Source organism: Chelon labrosus (assembly GCF_963514085.1).
Source record: "Chelon labrosus genome assembly, chromosome: 13".
NCBI classification, from domain to species: domain Eukaryota; kingdom Metazoa; phylum Chordata; class Actinopteri; order Mugiliformes; family Mugilidae; genus Chelon; species Chelon labrosus.
The window spans coordinates 15,220,770-15,232,252 of record NC_140346.1 but is presented as its reverse complement, the minus strand read 5'-3'; positions in this window follow the sequence as shown (position 1 = coordinate 15,232,252).

Here is an 11,483-nt window from a genome sequence, read left to right as displayed (position 1 = left end):
CTCTCTCTCTGTATTTGTTCCACTTTTCAAGGCTTCATCGTTCTAGTGGATTAGCTACCTGTAAATGAAAACAAATGGCAGATGCCAAGACGACGTGAATAAAGATAAACGCGCGGCTGGTGGTACCTCAGAGAGCCTTCGAATGGCAGAGCAGAACAGCTTACAGCTGGTGCACTGGAGAGCTGAGAGGAGGATGTTTTTATGTTAATTTAGTCTGTTCGCAGCTGCAAACACCAATCATGAGATTCTGTATGTTTGCACAGTACCGTGCAAAAGCTTGAGGCACTTGAGATAACCAGGTTCTCATCCATCTTTCAATGCATTCGGGGAGTTGTGTGAAACATATTATAACCCGGTTATACCATTCATAGCAATCAGTCTAGGATAACATGAAGAAACCACAACAATTTAAGCAGCCTGGAGACATGCTGTGCACAAGGGACACTGGGAGAATGGGTCACACTAAACACTATTTTTTTCCAGTTCATACTGCACTTTGTATTAATTTTACTGAGTAATAAGTAAGAACTGTGTTAATTTAATTCAGAAATCATTCACACATTAAGTGTCCAAAGCTTCTAGATAAAATAAGATAGGCCTTTACTTCTCCCCGTGGGGAAATTACAGCGGCAACTAGTGATAACTGAGGGTTGTGTGGTAAGGAGGCTGAATATACATAATGACATTCATGAATATCATGAAAAAAGACAAACTCCAAAAGGATTTGCATCGAGTATTGCACCAAAATGACGTGATGACAGGGATGAGCTGGTACAAACAGATTACGTTCTGTGTATGTCCAAGAACGGAAGCTCAGCAGTGCCAGTGCTAAGAAATGCTGATAACAATCTTAGCTGTTTCAGCCATTGAGAAAATAATAATATTTCACTATGTAATCCTAGAAACTCTGTAGCGGTCTATGAAACAGTTTGATCATTAACTTTAAGTAGATCTCTGTAACTTAATTCCTAGAAATTAAATTCCTAGAAACGCTGTTAAAATGTTCTTTTATATTACCTGCCTGGCAGACAAAATAAGTGGCCATAAACCAAAGAGATGGACAGACGAGCGGGAACAGCTTCAGGTTCAACAAACTGAGCGACATTTATTGTTAAAACTAAATAAAATCTTACAGCACTATCGTTGTTATATATGTTTAAAAGCGAATCAAACAAATGTCAAGCCACTATTGTTCATCAAGAACTCAATGAGGCAAGTTGTTAGACAAGTTGTTCTCTTTAAAACGTCTCTATATCCTGCTCTGTATAATGCTGATGTGTATTACCACACTTCCTTTATCAAAGTACAGACAAAATGTTTGGTTCATTGATATTGATTGAAGTTAAATATTCCATTTTATCAATCTAATTTGCAATTGAAAGAAAACAAAACAAAACCTCATTTGTTTTGGCATTCACTTCAGCTTATGTTTGTATTTCAAACTGACCTTTGTACCAAATACATTGTTATTCAAATGTATGTCTTTGCTTCCAAACAGAAAACATGAGAGGAACAGTACAAGGTGACATTCAAATGAGCTACAGTGCTGAAGTCAGCCAGATGCCGTCTCTGTTCAAACACAGTCAATAATTCCAAAAAGGTCACAAGAGACCAAACAAAAACATGTGGACGGCAATAATGCATTTTGCATTGATGAGAGGAGATTAGTTGGAAAAAGCTCAACAAATCGACAATAGAAACGGTAAGGTTTGGACTGACCGGGCAGAGACTCTGGTTGGATGTTTTAATCTTTAGAAAGCCCGGTCAAAGACTACGGTCAACGCTAAAAGGCTCTGGTAAATGTCACAGAGGTTATCTCAAAACAAACAACCAATGCTGTGCTGCGTTTGAAGACCCTGACCGTCACGTTTTGGTTTACAGACAACTGACAAAGGCAGGGAATGAAACGGTTGGGAGAGAAATACATGGTGGACGCAACAGAGGCTGGCAAACTGGGCATTCTGAAGTGGGGTTTATGCTTCTGCGGGACATAGACGGTGTAAACTAAGCACGTAGCCAACGCCAGTGCGAGCCATTTATACTTGTGCGGCCATCAGTCTGGCTCGCTCTGTAAAAACGCCACCCAAACGCTAGTCGGCGCTGTGTCTTTTTTGCCAGTCGGGTTAATTTTTGTTTCTACTTCCTGCTTCACATTCAACAATGGCGACTGAAACTTAAGTTGAAATTTCGCCGAGCACGAGTCATACAAAAATTTGTATCTCCGAACCTCCTCGGTTAATCTCTCCTTGATGTGCTCCATCTGTATTGATCCAAAACAATCAATTCAAAAATTGCGGCGATAAAGAAGCAGACAGAAATACTAAAGCTGAAACACGTACTACCAAGCGGACCAATCACGTAGGGTCTGGGCTGACGCCATAGCTACGTCAAATTGACGCAAAAGCATAATCCGCGCATTAGGTAGTGAATGCATCAGAGGGAACAAATGTAAAGCAAAATCTGCAGTGGTGAATTAAGTGTAACAGGCAGTATTCAAGTCATCAGTATCTGATATTACAAGAACTTCATATCAGAGCTATTTAACCACCAAGTGAGAGGGAAGACACTAATCCTTCATATCAGATGAGGATTCTTTGTTTTATGTAACTATTCTCTTCTTTCAGGAAATGCAAGAAGGACCTAACCCATTCATCAAACCCAGATGACAAATGTACAAACACACACACACACACACACACACACACACACACACACACACACACACACTCCCACACCACATCTGCAATCAAACATTGTGCTCTGCGGATTCTGGACTCTTTCCCAGGGGTGCTGACAGACTAGGAAAAGTACTGGGCTGAGATGAAGACGTAGCCAAGAGGTTGCATTTTATTCGCTTAATGAATGAAGTCTCCCGGCTGAGATTCTGCTGACATTTACACGTCTTCCCTGCGGAGGAGCAGGTGCAATCAGCATGAAGAAGTAAATAATAGAAACGTTTGACTGTGATAGCTAAAATTAAACGAAATCAAAAGTGTATTATTATCCTCAATAACATAAATAAAATAATAGTTTGAATATGGGGAATAGGCTCATTTGTGTATGAAACAACAGTGATTAGTCCATTAGCTTCACCTAAAGACTGGGAATAAAGGGAAACAGGTAGCCTGGCTCCGTTAATATGTAATACGTTGCTGTCTTTTTACCCAACTGGCCTCAAAGACATGAGCCCCACAGTCTGAGCTGGGTTCTGCTCAAGGTCTCTTCCTGTTAGAAGAGTTGTTTTGTGCCATTGTTTCCTTACTGATTTCTTTGGGGAGGGTTTCAAGCTCTAGGTTGTCGAGATCATTTTGATTGTCATTGACCGCACATAAATTAAACTGAACTGAACTGGATTAGCGCAGTCCGCCTGCCTCATCTCTGAAGATCACCAACTGACTCATACAGTGTATAAGATGACCTTAAGGGTCAGACAAACCCCTTCTGCAGTGCCTCCTATCAGATAACAGACGTTTTGATGACAAGCCAACTTCTGTTTTTTGTAGCTCGTATCTCATTCATGTACTCACACATTCTGGTTACAGGTGGTAGTGAGAACAAGTTTCTCTTTGACCTTCACACAGGAGGGCTGGTGGAAGCATTTTATTACGTTAGGACAGAGCTATGCTCGGCTAACAGCCAATAAACATGGCTTTTAAAATGTCACTCTTGTTTTTTCTCTCTGGCTGGCAAAAGCAGGAATTAACTTCCAGTCGCTAACCCACGAAGCTCAGTGGGATAACATCAGTCTTTTTTTAATGTGTCCATCTCCATCATCTAGATTGAATAGGAGATGGAGATGGAGAGATCTCTGTGCTGCATCACAATGTCAGCTAAGGATATGTGGGAGCATATTGAGATTTTAGAGTCTGACTCCATTATGTGTGAGTACGAGAGGAGACTGCACTGCTGCTCTGTTGGTCTCTCAGTGTCCTCCTCCACCCTTCCTGCCTTCTCCTCTCTAGGCTCAGCCCCTCATGCCCTGTCACCATGGCACGGCTACAACCTTTAACATCAAAACAAACAGTGACTGGGCCACAGCTGTGCACAGATTACTGTAATTCAGGGGAACAGGAGGAACACGTTGGCTCCGTCGTGCTATTGCTTTTCTCATGACTGGTGTTGGATGTTTGTAAGGGGGTAAATCCATCCTAAACAATCATTCCCACACCCTCGCTAAAGCAATTACAAAAGGAGAAGTGTTGCAGTCACTTCTCACCCAACCTCCGTAACTGCAACCATACCCAGGGCTCATGTCTGGGGCGCCTTCAACTTTTTTTTTTTTTAAACATCTGTTTATGTGGTGATGCAGCACATGCCTTTCCCTTGAACCCTGGCTATGACGTAAATCTCGCGCTGGCTCACTCATACACACGATCAAACAATGTCTTCTCGAGGTGAATATTTGATGGGCTGCAGTCTGTGGGGAAAGCTGGACAAACAGAAACAAATCCAAACAAATGTGCACATTTTTTCACTTGCTGTGACAACATCCATAAGTGCAACACCCATCATGTGGGAAGCCAGAGCACAAACACTGTCCTCCATGAGTGTCGCAATGAGAAAAAAATAAATAAATAAAACGAAAGGGCCAAGTTGACTGTAGATGTTTTCAAAGGGCAAAAGCGACTCATCCACCTACAGAGTCTGCTGTGCTGGCCTCATACACTTGTTAGTGGTGACCACATCCTCTGCAGCGGTCTTCCTGTTCCATTTAAACTTCCTGTGAGACGCAAATCGACACCTCAGCAAAGACATAAATCCCACAGTAGTGGCACTTAATGGCTGCAAAGCAATGCATCTTTCCAAGCTATCAAGATAAAGACTGAGCAAAGCCATCTCATAAAAGACCGAAGTTAGGTCTTGTATATATATTTTTTTTTCAAATCAAATGTCGTTTTGGATGGCATGCATTATATACAGCACTGAAATATTGGCAGTGCATGGGCAGTAGAAGCAGAAACCCTGTTAGCTGGAGTACGCCAACCCCGAAAGCCCTGTTCTAATTTTAATGCCCATTAAGTGGAAGGCTAATCTGAGACTTATTCTAAGACATATTCATTCTCTCAAGAGTGAGACTTCAAATTAAACGAAAGATGAGAAACAAAGAAATCCTTTGGTGGAAAGTCAAAAGGAAGGAAGGGAGGGGAGGCTTTACAGGAAAAAAGAAGCCAGAAAGTGATACACACAAGTACAAATAGATATCCCAGAATGTTGAGGCGGTATAAATGAAAAAGGTCATGAAAATATGTAGAATTGAGCAGATGTGCCCCGACGGCATTTTATTTTATTTTTTTTGCACATTGACCTTCTTCTCAGTAGAGACGAGTGAGTTCCCTAATGGAAAACAGATTAGATGGAGATTAGCAGCTCTTGGATGTCTTTACTCCTGGTGCAGTCTTCTCGTGATTTTCTCAAGGAAGGGCACGCCAGTTCAATTCAATTCAATTCAATTTTATTTATATAGCGTCAATAACAATACAAATCGTCTCAAGACGCTTTACAAAAACCCGGCCTGAAACCCCCAGAGCAAGCCTGAAGGCAACGGTGGCAAGGAAAAACTCCCTTTTAACAGGAAGAAACCTCGAGCAGAACCCAGCTCATATGGAGGGACCCATCTGCCTAAGGCCAGCCGGGTACAGACAGAAGAAAGAGAGAAAGGTCACTTCTAACTGTGAGAAAATCCACCGCTCCTATCCTGCATTAATAGATGCTGTTATCTTTCATTAACTAATCACAAGAGTTTTCTTAGTGATACATATCTTTATCAAAGGCCTTGAAAATATCAGTTTCTTACAATGAGATTTCTGTGTTGGCTTACTCGTAGTTTCTATTGTAGGTAGGAGCTCATTTGTAAATTTAGAAATGGAAAACACTGAATCAGACTATGAGCCCTGTGATAGACTGGCAACCTGTCCAGGGTGTACCCTGCCTCATGCCCGATGACAGCTGGGATAGGCTCCAGCAGACCCCGCGACCATTCACAGAATGAATGAATGAATGAATCAAAATATGATTAAATGTTCCCAAAAATCAAAGTTTGAACCAATCTTGGAACCCATTTATTATCAGCTAATGGTCAGGGGTTTTGGTAATTCCAGATAACAGGTGATAGATATATGGTCCAATATCTATTAAACCACTACAGCATTAATTTGACAAATGCAGGGTGTTAACGTGCTTGCCGACAGGGTATGACAGGGTTTTCTGCCACTTTTTAATTTCATTTCTTTTCTTTTTTTTTACCTAAGTTTGCAAAAACTTGATTGGCCAATAATTCTTGGACTACAAACCGAATCCAAAAATCCTTCAAGTACTGAAATCTGATCCCCTGCCAACATATTCTGCATATTCACATCTGTTTATAAAGACCCACAGCAAAGATTTGTGGGTGGAAATCTCATAAATTAACAAGAATGCTGTCCAGATTTGAGTGTTTAATAATTAATATTTGATGTTATTGAGAAATACATTTCAAAATAAAGTTATCACTGGGTATCAAAATGCGTTGACTGATTTGATATAATGGGGGAAAAATACTCTCTGTTGTCTAAATTTTCTGCTTGAATTTCTGAGTCAAAACACAACCGGAGGAAGGAACAGGGACGCGCTGCTGGGAACAACATGACCTCATCAAAGTATCAAATGTCTGTTGATGGGTGGATCTTTGGCTCTGAGTTTTATTAGTAAAATCTCTATAGCTTGAGTTCCAACTTGGCAACAGATATAGCTGGGACGTTGGACGAAAACACCAGAAACTGGGCTGAAGAGATTGTACAATATTGTTTCACGCCACTGGAGCCTTAGAGGAAGTTGCTGATTATTTAACTGGAAAAAAAAAAAACAGAAACGGGGAAAAACTTATTGGTCGACCTCCTAAATTGATTAGAGGATTCTAAATTGAATGCATGGGGTCAGACAGCACTCTGTTTTAAGTGTTCGTTCACGCGTCGCATGGACATGTTGGGCGGTCACCCTTCCTCTGTGCAGACTGGTTCTTGCTAGCTCAGCTGCCCGAAATGTTTGTGCAGTGCAGTAACATTTTAAATGCAGTGCTGTCCTACTTTAATTTTTGATTAGTCTCACTGAAGGTTCAGCGCTGTGCTTGAGCAAACAGAATCATTTTCTAAAATATGTGGTTCATCAATATTCACATAAAAGTGTCTTCTTTAGCAGCGAAGACAGTCTTATAAACCCACACTGATCCTACAACTTCCATTCTACTTTTTTTTTGCAGATGTCTGCATTGGGATCATCTGCACACGTGACAATCAGCAACTTAAAATAACAAATCAACAGCAGTTGCAGTTTAGATGATAACTCTTGTCCCTGCGTTTCTACTACAGGTTTGGAGAAGGGTCAGCTCAGAATTTGTGCTTTCACAGGAGCCTCAGGTGCCGTCGACATAAAATATAAAGTACAGAAAAAAATCATTTGAACACCTGCTAGCTGTGGGGAGCGGTGGAAATGTGGTTACAGAATTAGCTTTGGGACCATAGGGTCACTGGTCCTTCACACGGCTGAGGTGCCTTGAGCAAGTTTCCCCCTCAAACTGTTCTCACATGCGTCACCGCCCACACAGTGTGTACACACTACTGTGAGAGAGCAGAGAACAAAGTAATTAAATTTAATAGAGGATAAAAACAACAACAAAAGATCTGTCAGACAGTAGGATGATTTAAAATCTCAGGTGATGTAATCAGACAGCCAGACAGATAATTGTTCGGGCCTATTTTCTGATGTCACCTGATATTTGAATTACCTGCCTAGCAGAGGTGTCGAATTGTCACTGAATTAGATTACAGGGACTGATGGAAGATCTAGCAGAAATCCAGAGTTTGAGGTGTGGTATGGTGTTGGTATTGAAATACCACCATAAAAGCTTTTCACTCAACTAAAGGTGGACTAGATTGTTTAGGTAATGGGGAACATGTGCCGAGTCCGTGTCTGGCAGACTCCGATATCGTCACTGCCTACAATCAAACATCAGCTCAGCAGGGATTGTGGGACGCCAAAACTAACTTGAAGCTAGACTTAGAGTCTACAGTCCTTTTTTTTTTTTTTGGTAACCTAGTTTGTGAGCGAGGACACTGGGTCGTTGCGAGTGGTTTCTCAGGAGTCCGGAGATCAAGTCCAGATGAGCGCCTGAAAATTGTTTCAGAAACGATCTCTGTCAGTGCTATCACCTCTGAAGACACATATGGCATTACTCCTGACGCCCTTTGGGAATGCAGATGTTGTTATAAACAGGAAGCAGGGGGTTGGTGACGTAGTTGTAGAAAATATTTACGAAGGACAGCGATGGGGTAAAGTAAGAGCAGATTTCTCTGCTTGGACTGACGATGAGATTGAACTTAAATAGTTCAAGCAAATGCAATACAGTGGCATGTTTGAGCACTACCTGGAGCATTATCCACTGGCAGATGTAACCCTAAACCCTAAAACTGGCAAAGCAGTGTCCCCACAAGTCTGCATTTAAAAAGTCCTGGAAAGTGTGGACACGAGGTGTAAATGTAGCAAAAGCTATGCATATAAAAAAAAGTTTGGCGTTTATTATTGTGGATGCAGCCTGTTAAACTGAAAGTTGCTATGGTGCCTTTTTGACCCATTGCGTGTGAATGCACTCATAGTAGCACAACTGTTACTATGAGTAACTGATAAACGAATCCAATGTCAAAATAGAAAAGGCAACTGGACTTGTAGAGTTTTTCAGAACAAGTCCAGTTGTCTTTTTTTAAACGCTTTTCGGATATACCATGACCTGGAAGACTGAGAACCTTCACAGATATATCCAAAATAAAAACAGATCTGAAACACAGGCGACGGGAGTTGTTGGGTTTTCTTGAGGATGTTTCACCACTGATCCAAGTAGCTAAAAGCCGAAGAAGCAACTTGAATATGTGGAAGAACTTCAAGCAAGTTCAAGCTTAAAGAAAGGAAAAGTGAACTGTCTTTGTTTCAGCTTTGTTCTTTGGATACATACCGTGACGTGGATGAATATGAACCCTCACAGACCAACCAGTGTTTAAACCACTGGTCTAACAGAAGGCACAGTGAGTCAGTCGTTCTTGACATAGTGTTTATAGATGTTTTACAGATCCAGTAGCACAATACTGTCTGCTCCCTTACCATTGAACCAAATTTCACTGAAGTCTGTATTATCAAGGCCATGTGATCCTCTGGGAATGGGGATACACTTTTTCTGAGATCTCCTGAAGTCAGCGGGCAGGTTCCCGTGAAGACCTGCCTGTTTTGAAGGTGACACTTGAAACACGCAGTTAATCCTACAACAAAGTATTACAGTATCCCTCCAAGGTGATTTTTTTTTTAAATTAGTAACTACTATGAAGAATGTCAAGGTCAGCGTCAGAGCTGATCCTAACCCTCCGCTGATGACGTTTAGCACACAAAAGCTTAGTGAGTACAATGCTTGTTAAATCCCTCACAGTCTTTGTCACTGCACCCTATGCAATTAACAAGATGAAAGCCAAACCCATATGTTTATCCTGGATCTCATCCAATTACAGCTGAGGCACTGCGGTAAATCGAAGCGCCTTTGTTTATCTTTTTCATGGATGGTCACTCTCTTTGAGCCGCAGAGTTGAGCGGGTCCCCTTTCAGGGTGCAGCATGGTGATTGCTTGTTTCTGTATGTTGTGTGTGCTCGTTTTGCCAGCACTGACTTTACAGTAAACAGAACACGACCTCTCAGATCTGATGTGCTGGCAGACAAGGAGAGAGGAGGGATCAGCGACTTGGTTAAAGGTTGCTTGGATCCGCTGCTATATTGTGCAGACGGTCTAAATCGAGGCAAAGGAAGAGTTGTAGCTCGTATTGAGGGAATGGAGGGATTAGAGTTTCAACCAAGGAGATGTTTTCATTCATTCCATTGCTAGAAACTGGAGCCGTCAGAACAGAATATATCAACAGCATAGGAGCTCAAGGCCCTCTAATAAAGTCTGGGCACTACAAACACTGCAGCCCATCCATATTGAATTTTGATTTCACGGTTGGATTCTCAATGCTCACATGCCTGATGAGTCAAATAAACAGATTGATTTCTTTCCTTGAGTGGGTTTAGTTTAGTTTTTATTTCTGTTAGACGAAGAATAAGAACTCCTAGAACCCTGGAATCATAGACTGTATATAAATATGGACAAAGTGTCTCCACTTCCTTGTATTGGCCCAACTGACGCTATTTTCCGGGGGCGCCATTTTGGGACTTTTAAGCCAGAGTTTGCACAGTACAGTCCGAGAGTAGAGCCACACGGAGCCGCGATATCGATGACCTGACCACACTTCCTCCAGACTCACTCACACTTTTGTTTAATTAATACTGCGCTCTGCTCTACCTCCACCAGTTACAAAGAAGTGCTGTATTATACACTGTACTTATTTATTTATTTTTACCAACTCTCATGGTCCTATGGGACTGCTTCACAGCCGGTTGGCATGGCAACTTGTAGTGATTGTGATGTCACATCCTGTTTCTAAAACTAAAATGAAACTTCTCAGAAAAACAGACACTTGAACATGCATCAGTATTACATTAACTCCCTAAAACGACTGAAACCATCCTTGAAAAAAGATTATTTGACGCGTATTTTTGTGTTTCAGTTTGGCCCAAGTCCCATCGACTAACATGGAGGAGGTGGAGCTTATGACCTATACTGCAGCCAGTCACCAGGGGGAGCTCTACTTGCTTTGGCTTCACTTTTGAGGAGCTGTTCTGCCATCCATCTTTATACTGTCTATGCCTGAAATGGACAAGGAGAGAAACTTGAGGTCAAGAAAAATAATTAAAATAATCTTTCATATTGGTCAGTTTACTTCCATGTGAGTTATGCACTGTGGAAATATCCACAAGGGAAATTTTAATTTGAGACTGGCCTCAAACACAAAAACATTAAATCAGCGTTTGGCAGTAGGCATAGTTTTCACAGAGAATACAAAGGGACACAGTGACCAGGCAGCGTTAGCTGATCTGATCCTTAGTGTCCAACTGCATGAACTCATACTAAATGCAGAGGAGAAAAGATGAAAAAAAGGATGTGCAGTGTTTGGGTTTTTTTCTCCGGGAAGGTCTCTCAAAGGTGTCTGAAGATTTCACAAAAAGTACTTTTTTCTTCTTGTTCATGTTCCTTAGGCTCAGTAGGAACTCAAGTCACGATGTTGTTCTTGCTGGAGGCATATTTAGGAGCTCTTGCTGCTTTCAAAGGGTCAACCTGTCACCCTGGCTGATGGCTGCGGTGCTCCTGCGTCCGTCGGGACCTTTACTGCATGTTATTCCCTGAAGAGCCTTCAGCTTTTAGTAGATCCAAGACTGTATTTCTTGAATTTGTTGCTGAATGCTAACATGAATTGCTTTCCACTCTACATCAAGAAGTGTTTTATCCGTCCGATCTGAAGCATTGGTTCTCTGGTAAGACTCAATTTCCTTCAGTGTATATTTTGCACCACTTACTTCCAAGGCCTCCCACTTTCACA